Below are 22,758 nucleotides of genomic sequence, written 5' to 3' on the forward strand. Positions count from 1 at the left end.
CTGAGGCTGGGAACAGTGGCCATGTGCATGTGAGTTGTGTTTGTGTGAATGTGTCCATGTGTTTACTGTTTCGGAAGAAGGGAGCTTGATATTTTAGCAGTCTTTTTCATTGTGTCTGTCAGTGACTCAGTGCCTCCTCTATGTGGTCAGTAGCTCCTATCCTTCCCATATGATTGTTATTCCATCCGAGACTTTCCATAGTTTGATTTTGTCAGACTTTTTTCAGTCATTCTCAAACATAGTAAATCAGTCTAGGTAAAAGTGGATTACTCTACAGTGAAATACAGTTTGTGACAAATTAAGATTTGCTGTCAAGCTGGAACTTTAGTCTAGGATTCTATCTTTTCTGGTCAATGCTCTATCTGCTAGGCAATCTGAATTTACAGAACAATTCATAACTATAATTACTACACTCCTGGAAATGGAAAAAAGAACACATTGACACCGGTGTGTCAGACCCACCATACTTGCTCCGGACACTGCGAGAGGGCTGTACAAGCAATGATCACACGCACGGCACAGCGGACACACCAGGAACCGCGGTGTTGGCCGTCGAATGGCGCTAGCTGCGCAGCATTTGTGCACCGCAACCATCAGTGTCAGCCAGTTTGCCGTGGCATACGGAGCTCCATCGCAGTCTTTAACACTGGTAGCATGCAGCGACAGCGTGGACGTGAACCGTATGTGCAGTTGACGGACTTTGAGCGAGGGCGTATAGTGGGCATGCGGGAGGCCGTCTAGACGTACCGCCGAATTGCTCAACACGTGGGGCGTGAGGTCTCCACAGTACATCGATGTTGTCGCCAGTGGTCGGCGGAAGGTGCACGTGCCCGTCGACCTGGGACCGGACCGCAGCGACACACGGATGCACGCCAAGACCGTAGGATCCTACACAGTGCCGTAGGGGACCGCACTGCCACTTCCCAGCAAATTAGGGACACTGTTGCTCCAGGGGTATTGGCGAGGACCATTCGCAACCGTCTCCATGAAGCTGGGCTACGGTCCCGCACACCGTTAGGCCGTCTTCCGCTCACGCCCCAACATCGTGCAGCCCGCCTCCAGTGGTGTCGCGACAGGCGTGAATGGAGGGACGAATGGAGACGTGTCGTCTTCAGCGATGAGAGTCGCTTCTGCCTTGGTGCCAATGATGGTCGTATGCGTGTTTGACGCCGTGCAGGTGAGCGCCACAATCAGGACTGCATACGACCAAGGCACACAGGGCCAACACCCGGCATCATGGTGTGGGGAGCGATCTCCTACACTGGCCGTACACCTCTGGTGATCGTCGAGGGGACACTAAATAGTGCACGGTACATCCAAACCGTCATCGAACCCATCGTTCTACCATTCCTAGACTGGCGAGGGAACTTGCTGTTCCAACAGGACAATGCACGTCCGCATGTATCCCGTGCCACCCAACGTGCTCTAGAAGGTGTTAGTCAACTACCCTGGCCAGCAAGATCTCCGGATCTGTCCCCCATTGAGCATGTTTGGGACTGGATGAAGCGTCGTCTCATGCGGTCTGAACGTCCAGCACGAACGCTGGTCCAACTGAGGCGCCAGGTGGAAATGGCATGGCAAGCCGTTCCACAGGACTACATCCAGCATCTCTACGATCGTCTCCATGGGAGAATAGCAGCCTGCATTGCTGCGAAAGGTGGATATACACTGTACTAGTGCCGACATTGTGCATGCTCTGTTGCCTGTGTCTATGTGCCTGTGGTTCTGTCAGTGTGATCATGTGATGTATCTGACCCCAGGAATGTATCAATAAAGTTTCCCCTTCCTGGGACAATGAATTCACGGTGTTCTTATTTCAATTTCCAGGAGTGTATAAACTATGTGATTGTGGAAGTAAGAAAAATGGAAATAATTATTATGTAGGATCTCTGTTCATAAAGTGGTTTATTTTTTCCCAATTATTCTCTATATTGATGTACAGTTTCCTGTTCAGTGATTCTGATCTCCACATTTGGATGCACAGCTTTGATGTGCTGGTTGAGATTGCTCCTGGTCTTGAATCTTTTTGGACAATTTGGGCATTGTAATTGTGGCTCTTTTCCACACACATAATGGATGTGCTTCAGAAAAGAATTTCTTAATCTGTATTCCTTTCCACACCTTGGACATATGACCTCATTTTGTCGAAATAAATATGCCTGCTCATTTAAATACTCTGATGGTGTGATGGAATAATCACATTCACCTGAAACATACACATGTAAATTAGTGCCAGTGTTATACTACCTAGATTACCTCCTGTAGGTTTAACCACTTTGTGATATAGTATGTGTGAATTTTATTTCTATCACAAATATTAAAAGCTGTGTTGTGAATGTTACAGTAAACACTAGGGACATATTAATCAACAAGAATCTGTTTAGATTAACAAATTCATCCACTACAAAAATTTAATGTGGTTCAACAAGTTAATATTTCCATTTGTTGAATCTCAACTCCAAAGCGTCTCCTATAGAAGGCCATCAATATGTTAATATTACTAAAACTAAATATGAGGACATTCAATTGTTGCAGAATTCTGTAAAAGATAGTGGAAATGGCAATATCTTTGCACTAAAAACATTATAATTCTTTAAATATTCATCTCAAATTCATTTTTTTCTAAGACTCTTGACTGAAAACGTCACATCTGACTGACTGCAAATTATGAGACATTCTGAGTTGAACACATGGAAAATTGGTTAGAGTGAGGTGGATCAACATTTAAGACACTGGACTGGTATTCAAAAAAAGCAGCATCCAAATCCTCAGTCAACCATCTGGCTGTGCAATCAAACACAAATTTGGTATCTGTTCTTTTGGACAACTCCAAAGTACAGAAACCACTCATATACACATCCAAATTTAGTGCACTGAATGTAAATTCTAAGATTCTTTGGAAATACCACAGCCTCTTTTCTGCCTCATCTTTATTTAAACCTTGTGTTGTACTTTGTATTCCTAATCACTCCATGGTCAATGAGATGTTAAAACATAACCACATTTTTTTTCTTGCCAGTAACTGACATGTGTTTCCTTTTCTTCACCAGGTGTGTTTTACCTTGATACATCAACGGCGTTGTACTGTACAATGTAGATTTTAACTGCTTTAATCATTTTATGGCACTAAATCAGAAGCAGTGCAAGGGAGCATGCATTGCTATTTTGGTGCTTAAACATGTACCACAAATTTCCTTGACACTTCTTGTTTTCATGGGAACAGTTACATTTTTTTTTTGTCTGTGTTTTTCATGCCTTTAGTCCTCTGCATGTGTGTAAACAGGGAAACAGTTATGCTAAGAGGCCATAAACTGCTTCTAGTATAGTGGTATACAATCATGGAGGTATAAAGCAAATGTTGTCTTGGGTTTTAGTACAATGTTACTGGTGCGCAAAATCTGTAAAATAAATGAATAATCATGAAGAGAAAATTTTCTTGAAACACATAATCCAATCATATTTAAATTTACGAAATATTAGGAAGTACAGGCTACTACAGAATGTATGCTAAAGAGTATTGTATAAATATCACTGGACTTCTCTGATGTGCAACACTGCTATGCATTGTGATGCACGGCATTACTTGTTGCATAAGCCATTTATCATATTCCATTTCACAATCACAAAAGCACAAAGATTGCAGCTATTTGCCTGTGAAACTGTTATACTAACAACAAAACAAAAATAGGCCAACACACCCTGGTTCCAAGTTTTTCTTGATTCTGAGGTTAAGGCCAGAAATACATCATGCTTCCCACAGTCTTCAAAACTGCACTGCTCCCCACTCCCTCCCTCCCCAAAACAAAAGAAAAATAAGCTCCAGTTTTTACTGACATCAATACAAAGCATAGTAGAACCACTGATGTAAGGAACAGGAATAAGCTTGGAAGGTTACTATTATTTCATGTGTGGTTCACAGAACAAAGTTTAACTTTCTTTTAAGAACTCTAATTATTTTAGCCAATGGACTCAGTTTTATAATTTATTCTTGATTATAAATAATATGTTCCATATAACATGTTCAACAGACAATGGTCACTCACTCACTGAATATAACTTCCAATGTTCTCTAGTAATATCCTGAGTAACTGAGTACTTTGTAAAATGGTGCAAAATGAATATGGGTTCTGAGGATGTAAATAATAATTGGTGGTACTGGTGTCCCAAGTGTGTACTTGGCACAAAGAGAGGGGAAAATGTTGTACTCGCTAAAAGGGATTACTTGCTGGAACATCAAACTTTTTCCTGTATCATAATCATGTAAAGCTAGATGTTGTTTAATCTGATTTTTCACTTCTGTAAAATATATAATTAATTTAACATCATTTTTCACAAGATGCAGTCTATGATGGCACGCTACTGTGAGTTGATATCACAAACTCAACTGCACATGGCAAATAGGGAAAATACATAGATGACATAACAAAATCTGATGCTACCTGCTGTGTTTGACAGTGTGGTAGATTCAAATGCCATGCCAGTTCATCCACTGTAATGTATCTGATTCCACAGCAGTTGGATGCTGTGCCAGTTTATCCACAATGCCTATAGCTAGAGGCTACAGCGGATAAGCATTACTCAGTCAAAAGTGCACTGCTTGTGATCACCATCTGCGTCACTATGTTGTAGTTTGGATTTTATAAGGTGTCCCGGACACACCATCTGCCAGTCTCTCACGTAATTTACTGCTAACTACTTGTTCAACTATTATGATGGCACCCACATTACACGCTGGTACCTCTCTTTCCTCGGCTTTGACTTGAACTGAAATCTTTGTGCATCTCTGTGCCTGAGCAGTTGGACACTCGACTGTAACCTCTTATTTTGTGCCTTATCAAACGTAATTGATTGTAGCTCTTTTGTGTATTTATTGCAATAAGAAGGGTTTCCATTATCAACGGCTATTTATTCTCACCAGTTTCAGTAGTATGAAAGTTTGTTTATCCATCAAACATTACTATAACATGTAATCACCTGATCAACAAGGTTAAGAAAATATATTTGTTTTCAAAAATTATTTGCTATATCTTCCAAAAACCATGTATTGTATATGACACACAAGCAGTCCAGGTAACCAAAAAGTAAAAATGAAATTAGGTAATCATTGATTTTAAGTTTTGAAATTTGTTATGAAAAGGAACCTAGTATAAAAAAAATATTTGATTACATCATAGTACACTGAAAACTAGTTTATACATTCATATAGAGGTTATTCTGTGAGACACGATATTTGTGGTCGTACATCATGTGGTATGCTCCAAAACAGTTTCTTTCTTTTACTAGACACAAGTGAAATGACATTCTGGCACCAGACCTTTGCTCTTACACTTTTGCAACCAGGCCTTATGCAACGATCACCCTCATCAATAACAGTCACTGGTATGTGTAATGTTCCTGTCATCCTTTTTTGTTGGCTGAGATGGGGGAGTGGGAGTTACTGTTTTGTTGGAGGATTAGATACTGCATCTACATCGTCTTCACTACACTCTTTTGATGTCATGTACTCTTTATCAGCATGGGCCAACCCCTCTGATACCTGAATCTTGAAGTTGAAGCAATCCATTATTTCTTTGCTCTTCATTTTCATAGCAGTGCGGTCTCCACTTTTTTTCAATCCAAAGAGCAGCACTGGCAAAATAAAAATTAAAAAAAGAAAGATATTGAACATAATGTTCACTTCCTAGTTTTTACAGTTTGCTTGCATGCTGCAATGATGCTGTTAAATAAATTAGCATCTCCCATATTTTCATTGTAGCTTTGAATGACATGTTGTCTGTTGATGCTGATATACTGTCTGGCTTTCTTAAATCACCACTTGCTTTGTCCTACGGGCATTTTGCCTTCTGCAGACATAACAGGGACTACTGGTTTGTTGTCATGCCATTTGGCAACAAAAATCTGTCCATCTCCTCATATGGAATGGTCAGTTACAACACGGCATGTCTTTCTCATTTCATTGTCAGGCTGGAGCTTACTCTCTATTAGAGTTGTACTTAGTTGCACAATACCAGTTACCTGACAACCATGTTCAAATGAAAACATTCAACAGCTCAGCAGATGTAAAGTACTACAAACTCTAACACCCAGTCACAATACAAACTGCAGATATCATATTTGGCAATTTTGTCACAATTTTGCCATCATTATTTAAAAAAACCATAACCTTCCAGTATTGTATTGCATATTTCCTTGTAAATAAAGAAATGCAAAGGTAGTTCCCTCATCATCACTTGATATTTCATCAAGTTCTGACAGATTCCCATAAAAGTGAAGGCTTCTCCAGCTCATGAAGTATCTCATCTTCTGACACTACAGAAAAATATTTACTTATATTACATGCAAATAATTAGTTTATTACTATTAAAATTATTATTATTTATTGTTATTATTGTAACTACTTCACTTATTACCACTAAATAATAGCAAAAAGTGCCAACAGTGACAGAACATTACTGCTGAATATTTACAAATGAACAAACATTTTTATAAGATACAAATCCACTGTGCCACAGCCAACACACACGTGAAAATCATTTTACAAAATAGTGAAAAGTAATATCTTAGTGCTGCAGGCAGCTAATATTCCATTAACAGTCCCTTGACAGTAAGATACAATTGGTTTAAGAAAGACAGGACATTGATAAATGAATAAAAACACTTACTGAACCTCAACTGTTCTTCCACTGCAGGCATTAGGGAAGCAATGGCTAACTTCAGTAACTGCTGACACAGGGTACTGAAACTCACTGTAGTAATTAGTGATACCTTGACTAATGTGAACAAACTGCTGACATGTGTCTTTGGCATTACATGTGTTCTTTATGCAGACAAAAGTTACCTGTTCTGTGTGTTGTATACAACACACTGGAAACGAAAAGGTTATGAGGATAATTTAAGCAAGTCCACCAGGCAGAGTGGTTCGGCTACCATTCGAAGTCCACAATAGCAATGCATCTGGTGCCACCAGTAAACTATCTCATTGATTCCAAGGTGGATTCATCAAGAGAATTCACAAGATAATACATCGTCAAGGAAGATAGATTTTTATCGCTAACTCTACGGCCTCCCTAATGCAGCTGTTGCCCTTCAAATTGTTCTCACTATAGAGTATAGGTTAAAATTTCACATCCAATGAAATCACGTTTAAGTGTTTGTTTGCAGTTATGGCCATCCCTGTAAGCTATCAGACTGTGGCCGTCATAGTATCATGTAACAAGTAAGGGGCCATAACTGCAGTATGCACTACAGCATGACTTGCTCAAAAACATTGGATTTTGGCTCTCCCATCACCTGTGATAGCAGTCATATGTACACCAGGTTACAGAAATCATGGGAGAGCAATATGCAAATGATGGTGGTAACATCGCGTACACAAGAACTGAAAATGCAGTGCGTTGGCAGAGTTGTCATTTGTACTCAGGTGAGTAATGAAAAGGTTTCCAACATGATTATGGCTGCACAACAGGAATTAACATGTTTTGAACACTAAATGGTAGTTGAAGCTAGATGCATAGGACATTCCGTTTCAGAAATCATTAGGGAATTCAATATTCTCAAATCTGCGACGTCAAGAGTGTGCTGGGAATGCCAAAATTCAAGCATTACCTATCACCACGGGCAATGCAGTTGCCGAGGGGCTTCCACTTAACGAACAAAAGCAGCAGCGTTTACACAGAGTTACAGTGCTAACAGACAAGCAATACTGCATGAAATAAACACATAAATCAATGTGGGGCATATAGCGAACATATCCTTTACATCAGTGCAGTGAAAGTTTGTATTAAGGGCTGTGGCAGCAGATGACAGATGTGAGTGCCTTTGCTAACAGCGCAACAGTGTCTGCAGTGCCTCTCCTGGGCTCACGACCATATCAGCTGGCCTCTAGACTACTGGAAAACCATGGCCTGGTCACATAGGTTCCAATTTCAGTTGGTGAGAGCTGATGGTAGAGTTTGATTGTGATGTACACCCCACAAAGTCACAGATGCAAGCTGTCAACAAGGGACTGTGCAAGCTGGTGGTGTCTCCATAATAACAACGCTGTGTCAAAATGGAATGGGCTGGGTCCTCTGCTCCAACTGTGTCACTGGGCCACAACTGTTTGTGAATGGTTTGAAGAGCATTCGGGACAATTCAAGTAAATGATCTGGCCAATCAGATTGCCAACCATGAATCCCCTCAAACATTTACAGGACATATTCGAGAGGTCATTTTGTGAACAAAATCCTGCACCAACAACACTTTCGCAATTATGAACGGCTATAGAGGCAGCATGGCTCAGTATTTCTGCAGGGGACTTGCAACAACTTTTTGAGTCCACACCACTTCAGACTGGTGCAATACACTGGGCAAAAGGAGATCCAACACAATATTAGGGGGTATCCCATGACTTTTATCACCTCAGTGTATGTTGCAGTAAGAAATAGTTGTGGTTTCTGGACAAATAAAGGCCAATGCAATGGCATGGTTGACAGAAGCTTAACCTGCAACAGATTACAGTGAAGGACTGGCACAGAAAGGTCCACAACCACTGAAGAACTTCAGCATCAAACACTGAGTGAAGCTGTATGAGTTCATAACAATCCTTGGGTTAAGCTGGCAATCATCCCATGCTGCGGTCCCACTGTGTGTTCCAGTGTCTACAGTCATCACTTCATTCGACCCAATATAACACATCCATCAGACTCTTTGCAGCACGTCCCGTAGAGGTGAAATATCAAGGCGAGAGAAATCCACTTCTGGGACACTTAATACTGTCTTCTGCATACTCTATCACATACCGATTATGTTATGCTTCATAAAAGAAAGAGAACTATCTACCAAAAAGTGCCAAAAAACAAAAAGCGGTAGGATAGTGACTTATTCTTCTGTAATACTGCTGCTCACACTGGTCACGACCACATGAATGATATGAGAAAACAGAATCAATGGATTCATGATGTCCATTCTTACTTACATGCAGGATTTCGTCAACCCCACACAACTAGAGTCGAACAGGACAGTCCCACTGTTTTGTTTGTCACGTAGAATTATAGAGCCATGTTATGCATCTTGTGTCAATAAATGGACTTTTCATAGCAAGACAGGTATCCGCAAAGACAAGCGTAGCTACGTCTGGAGTGACACAGACTGTCAGAACAGCAAAAACTGCTGCTGCCATGCCATGGAAAGGGGCTGCGAGAGGTGTGCCAAAAGAAGTACAACCAACAACAACAATGGATGCAGGAGACATGTCATCTTTTCAGATGTGTCCCAGCTATGTGTACAGCTTCATGATGGATATATGTGTGTGTAGGGGCTCCAATTAGAACAAAAAGATTGCATTTGTCACAGTCACTGTTATACACTAATCAGCCAGAACATTATGACCACCGACCTGCTATCGATATAAACCTATCCAGGTGATAGCAGCATCACCTACATGCACGCACACACACAAAGTGCATGTAGTATCACCAGGCATGTTGAATAGGGGGCAACATGCTAAGTTGCAGGCAGGCACAATTAAAGGACTCTTAAACATAAGATTTGGACCTCAGCCTTAGTCAGAAAAAGAGAAACACACACCATTCTCCTAGCAGCTCAGGTCAGAATTCCATGGTCATGTGCCCTTTTCAGTCGTAGTTGCTGATTTTGTGAGTTAACACTGGCACATGCATGGGTCATGGCTGCGGAGACCCACTCTTAGAAGTGTTCGGTGCACTGTGTGTGTTGAGACACACCTGTACTCTGCTCAGCATTAAAGTTGATGTTAGTTGCGTCACAGTTTTCCACCTATCACGTTTTACCAGTTAGCCCAGCCTACAATGTCTGACATCTCTAATGAGGGGTGCCCACCCAACGCCACGACGTGTTTTCAACTAGGTTTCACCACGTGTTTAACACACTCACCACAGCACGCCTCAAACAGCCAACAGGTCATGTAGTTTCTTAAATGCTCATGCTGAGCCTCTGGCCATCACAGTCTACCCTCAGTCAAACTCAGATAGATTCTGGCATTCTGGCCAGAGCTGGCAGTCGTGTGTGCAAGAGGTTTGCTTGTTTGGTGAATGAATGGTGTGTGTTCCTCTTTTCCTGACAAAGGATTAGGCCGAAAGCTTATGTGTAAGAGTCTTAATTGTGCCTGTCTCCTACTTAGCACATTATCTTCACAGTAATTAGCAATCTATCTTTTCCTACATTGTAGATACTCCTGCCTGGAGTTTCCATTGGTTGAATGGGAAAGGCGGCTAATCTATCCGAGTTTGACTGAGGGCAGACTGTGATAGCTAGGCACGAGAATTTCGGAAAGTGCACAACTGTTTGTTGGTGAGTACTTTCAACATACGGCAAAATCATGTCCAGGGGTTTGGATGGCCACCTCTCATTACGGATGTCGGACATTGTAGGCTGGGCAGACTGGTAAAACAGGATACGTGACAAACTGTGGCAGAACTAACATCAAACTTTAATGCTGGGCAGAGCACAGGTTTGTCTGGACACACAGTGTACCGAACACTCCTAACAACGGCCCTCCGCAGCCGACAATCCATGCACGTGCCAATGTTAACACAACAGCATTGCAACTACGACTGAAATGGGCATGTGGCCATTGGTACAGTGGCAGAGCATTTCATGGTCTGATGAATCCTTATACCTTCTTCATCATGCCAATGGCAGGGGTTGAATCCGTCATCTTCCAGGGGAACAGCTCCTCGACACCTGTGCTGCATGAGATGGTTGGTTAGTTTAAAGGCGGGAGAAGGGACCAAACTATGAGGTCATTTGTCCATTGTTCCTAATAAAACAATGCCACAAGTGTAAGTATATAACGGAAGAAACATATAACACAAAATGGAAAGAAAGGAAAAGCCACAAGAATGAAGGGAAGGCAACAAACTCTAAAAGGAACAAAAGAGGACAAGAAAACAACAGAAAGATGGTAGAAACTGACAAGAGTATAGCATGAAAGCAGATTACAGTGGTTGGTGAACCATGAGAATAAAAAGGGAAAGCCAGCCACTCTGCAACACATTAAAACCTCCACCCTAAAAGCACTAGGGTGGAGGACACAGAAGGACAAAAAGACACGTGCTAAAACCTACATAGAAATATAAAACCCACTCTCATGGATAAAACATAAAACTAAAGCTGCTGTGGAGGCACTGTTGCCCAACACCAAAGGCAGGGTGCTGGGAAAGTTCAAAGTCTGCTGCAGAGCAGGCTAAAAGTGGGCAGTCCAGCAAGAAGTGGACGACTGTCATTTGGGAGCCACAGTGACACTGAGGTGGATCCTCGTGATGGAGTAGGTAACCATGTGTTGGCCATGTATGACCAATGCAGAGCCGGCAGAGGACAACTGACTCCCTGTGAGAGGCCTGCATGGAAGACTTCCACACATTCACAGTCTCCTTAATGACACACAGTTTGTTGTGTGTGCTGTTATGCCATTCTGTCTCCCAAAGCCGGAAAACCCTGCGGTGTAAGACAGAATGCAGGTCAGCTTTGGAGATGCCTATCTCCAGAAGCGGTTTCCGTGTCGCCAGTTTGGCCAGCCTGTCGGCAAGTTCGTTGTCAGGGATTCCGATGTGTCCTGGGGTCCACACAAACACCACGGAACGGCGAGACTTTTCCAGGGCATTGGTGGGCTCCTGAATAAACGCTACCAGAGGGTGGCAAGGGTAGCACTGGTCGATAGCTTGTAGGCTGCTCAATGAGTCAGTACACAGGAGAAATGACTCGCCAGGGCATGAGCAGATGTACTCAAGAGCATGAGATATGGCCGCCAGCCCTGCAGTGAAAACACTGAAGCCAAATGGAAAGGAGTGATGCTCAATATGTCCTCTATGAACATATGTGAAGCCTACGTGACCATCAGCCACTGAGCCATCAGTGTAAAGCACTTCAGAGCCTCGAGCACAAGACTCAAGAGGAAGTGACAGCAGAGAGCGGCGGGGTTAATAAAGTCCTTAGGGCCGTGCAAAAGGTCCAGACGAAGTTGCAGCCGAGGCGTACACCACAGAGGCGTACATGAACGGATCGCAAGTAGAGGTGGTAAAGGGAAGGACTGCAGTTCGGAAATAATGGACTGCGTGTGAACCACAATCATTAGCCTCGATCTGGGCTGCCGATGTGGGGGATGGACTGCTGTGGGTGGGAAAAGGAGACGGTAATTTGGATGCTCAGGGAGACTATGAATGTGTGCTGCAAAACTGGTGAGCAGTTGTGCACATCTGATCTGCAGTGGAGGGACACCAGTCTCCACCAGTACGGTGGTCACCGGACTCGTCCTAAAAGCTCCTGTCGCTAATCGAATACCACAGTGGTGCACAGGATCGAGTAAACGCAATGCTGGAGTTGCCAAAACATGCTCTGAACAGCTTCGCTGCTGTAGTAATTCATACTGGAGTCCCCTAATGCATTATGTGCACTCATCTCTTTGATACACGAGAAATCATTGTGTGAGCTGTTTCATGAGGTCTGCGAGAGATGTCTCTTAGTCTAAAATGACATGAAGACACAGACACAGACTTATTCTGGTACTTGTGTGTGAGCAAAGAGAGATGGGTAGTTGAAAGTAGTATGAATATTCTACAGTGCAATTTTTGTAGTCACATCCCTGCAATAATTACCAGAATGAAACTGTACAGTATGTGCACGACTCAGTGAATTTGTTTCTCTAATAGCCAGCAATTTCCCTGAAATCAAAGCTGCAGGAGAAAAGTGGGTAAATCTAGGATACACACGGTTAAGGCACTATATTTAATTCTATTTTGACATCAATTCTAACACTTATTGTAAGAAATGACAGAAAACAACTAACTAGAACATCTTAAAAATCACACCATTCTATAATTCCTTAGAAGATAGTCAATACTTTACACAAAATAATTTTTCATGATGGCTAAAAGCCAAGACAGATTTCAGAACCAAGGATTCCTTGAAGAACTATTTTTTTTCTTAATTTTTGTCAGTTACTTTGCCATGAACTAACTGGTGGGAACATTCCTGAACGGATGCATATTTTCAGCAGTGATGTTTTATTATCAACTTCATCTATCTTTTTTACTGCTGTGAGTTCAAAAGACAAGTATACATAAAACAGCTATATAGAACATAACATTTAATGGATTTGTTCCAATTTGTCCACTGAACTGCAATTTTCACTACTGTTTCTACAGTTTTCTAATGTTCTAATGGGTGTGAATTCCTAAGGGACCAAACTGCTAAGGTCATCAGTCCCCAGAATTACACACTATTTAAACTAAGAATAACACACACATCCATGCCCGAGGGAGAGCTCAAACCTCGGGCGGGAGGGGCCGCGCAATCCGTGACATGTCGCCTCAAGATGCGTGGCCACTCCACGCGGCGCTATTAACTATTACTTACTGGCAAAAGCTCCTTTTATAGGTTTGCTATGACAGATCATAATTGCTTCTTCTGTTGGACAATCATTTACTGCATATCACAGTTTTCAAGAAGCAGCTGACTACTCCATGAACTATTGCACATTGTTTCAATATCAATATGCCGAAAAAACACAAGAACAATTAATTTACAAAGCACTTTATTTTAATTACTTTTGTTTTCTGTACCACAGATTAAAAAAAATAATAAATAGAAAAAGAAACAGACTCCACAAATCTTATTCTTTGGGTACAGATAATGTGGTAACTGAATTACATCTTCCTTTTGAAAAAAAAGGTAGTCAGTAAAATTGATGTTTTGTCTATAAATGTCATATGATGATAAATTTCAATGGTGTTTTTATACCTCGGTAGAAACAATACATTTAATATGTACAGGAATCACTTATCTACAGAATTGTTCAAAGAGGACTGATATTCCAGTTCAAAATTTGGTAGTACCTTCCTGCTGCTATCAATGACAAAGCATAAAATATATGTGATATGAGCACACAAACTAATGTATTTTATGGACTATAAGACGCTACAGACTATAAGACGAACATTCATTTTCAAGCAATTTAAAAATAAATTATTATTAGATTCCAAGTACTTCTTGAAAGACTTAACAGTAATGTCTTCTCTCACTCTAGACCACAACTGTCTTATCCACAGAATTTTTCAAATGACTACTAAACTGATCTAGTACAAGAAGAGAACTCTTCTTCAAAGAAGCACCTTTACTTCTCTTCCACACACTGTTAATGCGTAATTCCCTACCAGCCTTGTCCACCCAACCCTTGTAATGTACATGAAGAACAATACCTGGAGAATTTCAGAAGGTTTTGGCATTGTTTTGCACTTGAAAATGATCACTGGATTAAGTTTAGTACTGTCAGCACAACATGAAAGGACAATGGTATAGTCCTGCAGCACTGAATATATGGCCATTTTTAAGACTGGGGTAATTTTAAATCAAACACTGAACGTTTTTATATTAATTTAGAGTACAAGATACATCTGAAATTTGGAGCAATTTTCCAAAGAAAAAAGTGCATCTTATAGTCTGTAAAATACAATATCATCAATAAAGAAGCATAAAAATCTCAATGAGGAATATTTCACAAGCTGAACGATAAATTTCGTGTATTTTGTTGAATGGTATCTGCCTCATATCACAAAAACACTGAACAATTGCAAAAATAACATCCTAACAAATGGTTTCATTGGCTAAGTTGTGCACCACTTTGCTGAAATTGGACTTAACACAAAATGACTACATTTAAAGTCATGCTCATTTTCAAAAAAGAAAAGGTGGCATCCTTTAAGTAATACTGGTTAGTCTTTGCAAAAGACTCTAACCAACATGACCCCCCCCCCCTCCCCCCAATGATTAATAACATGCTGCATACAGATAAAATACTCAGCATTTTACAAGACTCTTACAAACAAACTCCTCCCCCCCCCCCCCCACACACACACACAAAATAAATAATAAACAAATATAAATCACGAAATCAATTTTGTTTAGGCAATCCCCATTTCTACCTGAAAGATGTTCCCACTTTTCGTCCCAGATGTTAACAGTAGCAATGTTTGGTTAGAGCCTATAAATCTACATAAAATGAGGTGACAAAAGTCACGGGATGGGATACCTGATAATATTGTGTTGAGCATCCTTTTGCCCAGCATATTGCAGCAACTCAATATGGCATGGACTCAAGTTGTTGGAAGTCCCCTGCCCAAATATTGATCCATGCTGCCTCATATAGCTGTTCATAATTGTGAAAGGGTTGCCAGTGCAGGAAATGACCACAGTTTATATCCCATAAATGTTTGATTGGATTTAGGTTGGCTGATATGGGTGCCAAATCATTCACTTGAATTGTCCAGAATATTCTTCAAACTAATCATGAACAACTGTGGATGGTGACACAGCACTTTGTCATCTATATGGCTGCAAATGGTCTCGAAGTTGTGTCAATGATCAGTTCAGATGGTCCAGAGGATCCAGTCCATTCCGTGTAAACACAGCTCACACCATTATGGAGCTACCACCAGAATGGTAGCAACCTGTGTCCATGGATTTGTGGGGTCTGTGCTGCACTCAAACCCTACTATTGGCTCTTACAGAGTGAAATCAGGTCTCATCTTACTAGGCCACAGTTTTCCAGTAGTCTAGGGTCCAACTGATATGGTCAAGAACCCAGGTGATGTATTGCAGGTGACATTATGCTGTTAGCAAAGTCATGTGGTAGTCAAGTAGTGCTGTCTGTAAGCACCAATAACTTTATGCAAATTCCCCTCCTCTAGGTCTTTAAGTGAAGGCCATCAGCCGGCGTGCTGTCCAAGTTGAGAGGTAGTGCCTGAAATCTGCTATTCTCAGCATGCTCTTGACACTGTGGATCTCTTAATATTGAATCCTCTAATGATTTCCAAAATGGAATGTCCCATGCATCTAGCTCCAACTATCATTCCACGTCCAAAGCCTGATAATTCCCACTGTGGGGTCATAATCACATCGGAAACCTTTTCACATGAATCATCTGATTACAAATGACAGTTCTGCCAATGAATTGCCCCCTTTATGCCTTGTGTACGCAGTACTGCCACCATCTCTATACGTGGATATCGCTGTCCCATATCTTTTGTCACCTCAAGTGTATACTGACTGCTTGGAATTGCAACTGAGCCCTTTTTTATTTCTTGAACTATACAATCATTTAAAGAAATCTTTCAGTGTTTGTACATTTTTATCTATTTTAGTATGCACTGTGACATGAAATGAAATGTTATGTCAAGCCAACATAAGTTTCTGCTCTGTTTTCTTAATGATCTTTGGTTTTTAAGGTCAGTCACCTGTCATACCTTCATAAAGCATATTTATGTACTCATTATTTGACAAATCCTATATCATTGTGAGATGATTCTTGGGCAAATAAGTATATAAGTAAAAGTATATCTCCCATCTAATTTTCATTGTGCCTTACGACATCCGCTCTGAGACATATATAAACAGTTTTGTTTAGTCTGGTACATTCTATCACAGTCTTCTAATTGTTAGCTTGTCAGCTGAAAATCTTACTTTCTCTTTAAGAGCTGCAACTAGTTACACCGATTCACATAGTAAAACACAAATAATTTTGCTGGGGATGAAAACAACACACATGTCTACAAGCAAACACAAATCATCTTTTGCTATAACATATCAAAGCAAATCTCTCTCCTTCCATGTTCTAGTTCTCACCTTCAAAACCAAATGAAATGTCTCTGCTATTGTGGTTATCCTTTCAGCACTCTGATACTAAACATGTCAATTACAAGATACAAAACAAGTTCAAAATATACTGCTAAATTAATAAATCACATATTCAACTTCCATGGGATCAGCTGAATAACTGAAGGAGATTCACGATTCACTGTTGTCATGCTGAAATTAATTGAACAATTTCGAAGTATATGCCACTCAAAGCAATCAGTATGAAATAAAGGAACATTTATAGGCATGAAAGGCATATCTTACTGATATTAAGAGCATATTTCATTAATTAACTAATTAGTTAAGGGACTACATAGCCCTTGTGCTTCCTTCTCACATGTACACGCAAATTATTCTTCTTTGTGGACCGTAGTGGGCAATAAGGGCATGGAAATTGAGGTTCTTTCCCACATTCATGTCTAATGTGACTCCAGAGGCTCCTACAGTGCCTGTATACTCTACCACAACCATCACATGTGTACGGAGCACCTATAACAGTATTATGAGATATGTCCAAAAATTGCTGATAAGAATTTTCTTGTGCGTATCTGTTGACACTCAATCCTTCCTCTGACTCGAGTACACCTGTAATCAAGTAATAAAGGAAATAAACACAAGGAATTATATCATTAGCTTAATTGATTTACTGATTTACAACAGCAGCAATAGAGAGACTATGCAGATATAATTGTATAATTGTGATCTTTAGGTAAGTAATTTAAAATGAAAAATGTTATTTGTATGTACAATGAAGTATAGCCTGCTCTATTAATGAGTTTTTTCTTAATTTTTGGAACTGGAAATAATCGTCACTTTAAGAAAGAAAGGCCAAACAATAAAATAAAATGAAAAATTCATGAATATTAACTAAAGAAACTGTATAACAGAAAAAGAAAAATATTTAGAACTGTACAAGTGTCTGTAATTATTTTGCACCAAGCTGTAATCCATTTTGTAAATTTCAGTTCCAGGTGATAAACTTCAAATTTTCAGATTTAATTTTACGTCTGCTTTTATGGCACATTTTTTTATTCTGAATGTAAGTTCTTTATATTGATTTTGTGCCTCTTGATGTGAAAAGATACTCATACCTAAGCATTAATAATTTTCAAAAACACACAAAGAAATATAAAGATACATTTTTATAGCTTAGTGTACACTGTGGTGAGCTGCAACTGATTTTAAAGTTGCATGAAAACAACCATATAACTACACAACCACTTACTCTCATTCATAAATGCTGTTTTTATTCTAAAAACTACAGTTTAATGCAAACAGTCCCATTGAATCTGAATAAATGAATAAGTAAAGAGTATTTTGAATACAAACCTTACAAGAATAGTGTATAGTTCATAAAATACAACAGAAAAAAAACACATTTTAAACAGTCTCTTCATTTACAGAGAAATAATCTCACATCCAAATACAGGGATGATGAAACTGTAATAATCTTGATAATTTCATACAAAACTAATGAATCAGAGGATAAGAGTATTCAAATTACATGCTTTAACATTATTCACTTGATCCTGGACAACACTATGTCTTGTAACCAAACAGTTATTTGCTGCATAACTGAAAAGAAAACTATGATCAAAACATTGTTTTGAGCACTTATTTATCTATTTTTTCAACACGCATAAATTAGTAAAACAGAGATTATGTTCAAAAACTTTAATTAATTTGTTTCTCTACGTCAAATCAAAACAGAAGTAATTTCCTCAATACTGTATTATTTCTTGCAATTATAATTTAGTTGGGCATTAACATTAAAAACATCCATTACAAGATACACAAAACTCATAGCGACAGGATTGTCAATAATGCTATCATAGCACCTGTACTCATACTTCATACAGATATTCATTTTTAAACAAAAATCAAAATTGTAACTAAATAAGAAGGCCCAATTACAGATGAGGGAGGGTGTGTGAAATGGACTAGTATTTCTGCTATAGACAGCGCAATCTGAGACATCAAAACTTAAATTTAATTGACCAGGATGATATGCATCTGACTGATAAACATAACTGATAGCACATTCTGTGCAAGCCAAAACTGAAGAACTCAGTACTACTGATTGGTATCAGAAGTATGTAAAAAAATGCTTGTTACATTGATTGACAAATGTGCTGCGGAACTTTATTGGTGGTTTATTCTGAGCAGTAGCTTTCTAAATTCTTTTGGAAATGCAACAACTGGGTTTACTAAGATTACAGAAGAAATATGCACATGAAGGCACCGTGATTCTGACAGTGTCTAAATAAGTGAGGTTACAAACTGTGATGATCTAAAATGCTGCATCAAAAACTTTAAACTTCCAAACAATTCTTCTCATTATTTCCTTATGAAACATTCTAAAATTTGATTGTACATACTATTACATACCACAAGCCAAAAATTTATTATTTCTGAGCGCTTTACAACTATTGCATCTCTCTAAGGAAAGATATGACAAAATATATATTTGGCACATTCAGTGTAATAAAAAAAATCATTGTCCAGCTAACTAGTGAGAAATAAATTACAGAAACAACAGGAAATTATATGAATATGAAGAATCAGCTTTCTAAATTTTCACTTAAAAAATACTGTACATATTTTAAGAACAGTATCAAAATAAGATGCAAAAAAGTGGACTATATCTACTGAAACATTTACAAAAGCATGAACATTGTCATTGGTGGCCAGTGTCTCCTTATAAAAAGAGAGTAGAAATGCCATTTACCTGTGTTATACCGTATTTGAATCTGGTATTGTCAATTTTTACACTCCTATTGTGTACTGATCCTTTCTTCAGCCACTAACTACCACTTTCACATGGTCATATGCTGATTGAGGAAGTGGAACTAGGATGGCAGTGAAACAATATGCCCTAATACCTGACAGCAATGAGTAATTACTGATTTTTTTTTAGGATTACTTGTTTTGCTAGATGATAAATATTAAAGTATATATTACTAAAAGTAATGCACACACAACTTTTACTGAGGGTAGAAAATCCAGTTTACAAATTTCATTTATTGTGAAGCTGTGTTCACAAGAAATAATTTTGTTAGGAAATTCAATTCTGATAACATTTTGTCTGGAACAAACACGCTGTTGACTGGATATTAAACTCTAATCTTCCTTTCTTCCTCCTGATAACACAAAAAGAATTCAATTAAATTTGCTGTACACAAATTTATGATTTAACTGGCAAAGTGCCAGGTGATGTTACAAACAACTTGTTTCTCTGTTGATGATCTTAATATATTGCTAGTGTTGTGAGTAAAAGTGAAGGATATGTCATATCATGTGGCTAATACAAAGCCCAGTGCATATAAATACTAATCATTTGCTTGAAAATGAATAACTTTGATATGACTGAAAATACCAAAAAAAATGAAAAAATGTGTTATATACGTTTGCACTCTAAAATAAAGGAAATTCTTCCAGAATTAAGAGTGACAAAATAATGGCAATCAGAGTTAAAAAATATAACTTATGAAATACTTATTTACAAAGTAGATAGATAAAGAGAATGAAGACTGTTTCTACCAGTAATGTAAACAACATTAAATCTTCAAAGATTCATTTTATACAATCAAATTTTTCACAGCTGCCAGAATTGATTCTGAGCAAATTCTGATTATGAATCCCAGTACTTTGAATTTGTTCCCAATACATTCTTTCTGTTCAAACCACAACCAGAAGGATGTAATGTAAAGTACAGTCCAACATTTTTCACAGAAAATACTTCTTCAGAGAGCAGCAATAATGTAGATACGTAATATACTGAAGAAACAAATAAGAAGCAATTACATATTTTCCAACCATCTATCATTTATATGTGAAACATAATGAAGACTTATTTTCATTAATATACCTTGAAGCTGTCACACTCAATGTGGTCCAATGCTTCCTCATTCCAAGGATCGCTTAGGTTTTATCTTTGAGTCATGTATAACTGTCATCGCTAAGTTACTGAAACCTCTTGGGTTTGCAGGTGATTTCACAGAGTGTTGACTCTATAACAAAAGGCAGTAAAGTAAAAAAAATATTAAAAGAACTAATAATGATAAAAGACGCCATACGCAATAAAAACAATACCCTTGAGATAGTATAAAGTAACGGGTAGAACACATATTGAATAATCAACATATCATATATTAATTTCTTGTCCAGCATTTGGAACATGATTGTGTAGGGTCTGCAATGGCAGTAATTACTTGGACTCAGATAACAGTACGAGCTACACTTTTATTTTCAATCACCATGACCAGTTTTCACCACCAAGGCCATTTCAAGTGGCTATCTGAGCAACACTGAAAAAACAGTCTTGGTGATCACAAATAAAATTACAACTCATGCTGGTGTTTGATTTCATGTCAAACATGTCAAATATTGCTGACACCTCACATCATTATGTCAAAGTACAATTTTTTTTTTTTTAACATGATAAGAAAGCTCTTGGCAGAATACAAATACAGTGCACCCGCAAAGTCTCTCTGCAGCGACGAGCTCCACATCTTGCCTTCAGGGCACGTAAGGTAGGCAGCACATTTGTGTTGCTATACAAGGTAAGGGCCAGGATTCACTGCTAGTGGCTGCGGTTGTGTTGGGAGATGGGATTCAACATCATTACAATTAAATACACTGTACTCATCAATGTCACTGTAGGTGCTGGAAATGTTTTTCTCTTTCTTGAAGGCATAGTTCAACACATTTACATTATTTGTGAACACCTTTACCAGTGTTTCACATCTAATCAAATACAGATAATTAATTATTGCTGTCTTCAATTCCTCTATTTTCTTTGGGTTATTTTTATACACAAGTGTTTTAGGTACAACCCAAAGGAAATAATTGGATGGTGACAGATCTGGGAAATGTAGAGGCTAAAGACTTCTCATATTTACTCTGTCTGCAAGGATTCCATCTAAAAGTTAAAGGGATTAGTGTGCTGTATGAGCAATAGTGTTTCCTTTTTTGCAAGAGAGGATACATCACGCAAGAAACCAGTTGGATACAAATGGCTGCAAACTAATAGCCATCCAACTGTGGCTAATGAGAATGCTCTCAGCTTGGGACTGGTTTGGTGCAGCCACAGCAGCACAACAGATGTAATCACAGAGGAAAAAGGCAGAAGGGGAAATTCGGTCTGCTTTCACAGGAACAGCCTGGGACAGAAGGAAAAAGAACAGAACACACCACTACAATAATGATGATGAGAAATGTCGACATGTCAGCTCTCAGGAAAGGACTTAACTTAGCACCATCTCCAAGAAGTATCCCATTCATTGGCATCATAACTGGTGTGGAGCAAGCAGTTTGTAAGTTTCCCTGTGAAACTGCAGAAGAAATCCGTCATGAAACGAGCCACATTCTTTTAAAATCCAAGCCACCAACCTCGAACTTTACAAGAGTTTCACAACAATTCTCTCATCATAGTTTTATCAACTGACAATTGCAATGCAACCATCATTACCGAATGATCTGACTATGACACTAAGATCTGGTCGATTCTGTAGGACATGTATCAAAAACTTTCAAGGGACCCAACATCCAGCTTCTAAAGTGGCCCTCATTGAAAGGGAATGTTCTAAAAAGGTTATCCCTCATCCACCTCCTTTGTATGGCCTTCCTACGGTTCATAAGAAGCATACTCCTCTACACCCCATCATAAGCACCAGTACAGGCTAACTAAACATCTGGCCCACCTCCTTACTCTGCACATTGATCATTGTGAACACCACATCAAAAATACAACTTCATCAGTCGAATTAAATGCTTGTGTCTAGGAAAAGGAGGTATGATGGTTAGCTTTGATGTGGCATCATTGTTCATGCAGCTTCCCATCAAAGACTCTTAAGATTTCCTCTCCATTTATTTGATGACACTGTTGTGGATTTATTTAAGCACACTCTGACATCATCAATTTTTTATGTGATGGAGACTATTTTAACCAGGATGGCGTAGCGATGGGAAGCCCATTAGCGCCAGTTATAGCCAACCACTTCATGGAGAACATTGCCCTCGACACGGCTCCTGCAAGGCCTAGTCACTTTTATCATTACGAAGACAACACTTTTGTGGAAATCTGGGAGAATTTTTCAACCACATCAGCAG

General features: G+C 39.2%; 1 long non-coding RNA gene across 3 annotated transcripts in view; it reads right to left on the bottom strand.

Moving 5' to 3' along the window:
- Nucleotides 1-1,888: 1,888 nt before the first annotated feature.
- Nucleotides 1,889-22,758, bottom strand: part of LOC126354212 (uncharacterized) — a 34,146-nt gene continuing 13,276 nt past the window's right edge. For 2 of the 3 annotated variants that reach the window (XR_007565280.1, XR_007565279.1), the window contains exons 2-3: nt 20,516-20,657; nt 13,533-17,232 (exon numbers count right to left, since the gene is read on the bottom strand). This is a non-coding gene — a long non-coding RNA (uncharacterized LOC126354212). Of the gene's footprint in view, nt 2,207-13,532; nt 17,233-20,515; nt 20,658-22,758 lie in introns of those variants that run through there. The other variant, XR_007565281.1, reaches the window with a different exon arrangement.

Source organism: Schistocerca gregaria, chromosome 3, assembly GCF_023897955.1.
Source record: "Schistocerca gregaria isolate iqSchGreg1 chromosome 3, iqSchGreg1.2, whole genome shotgun sequence".
Taxonomy (NCBI): Eukaryota; Metazoa; Arthropoda; class Insecta; order Orthoptera; family Acrididae; genus Schistocerca; species Schistocerca gregaria.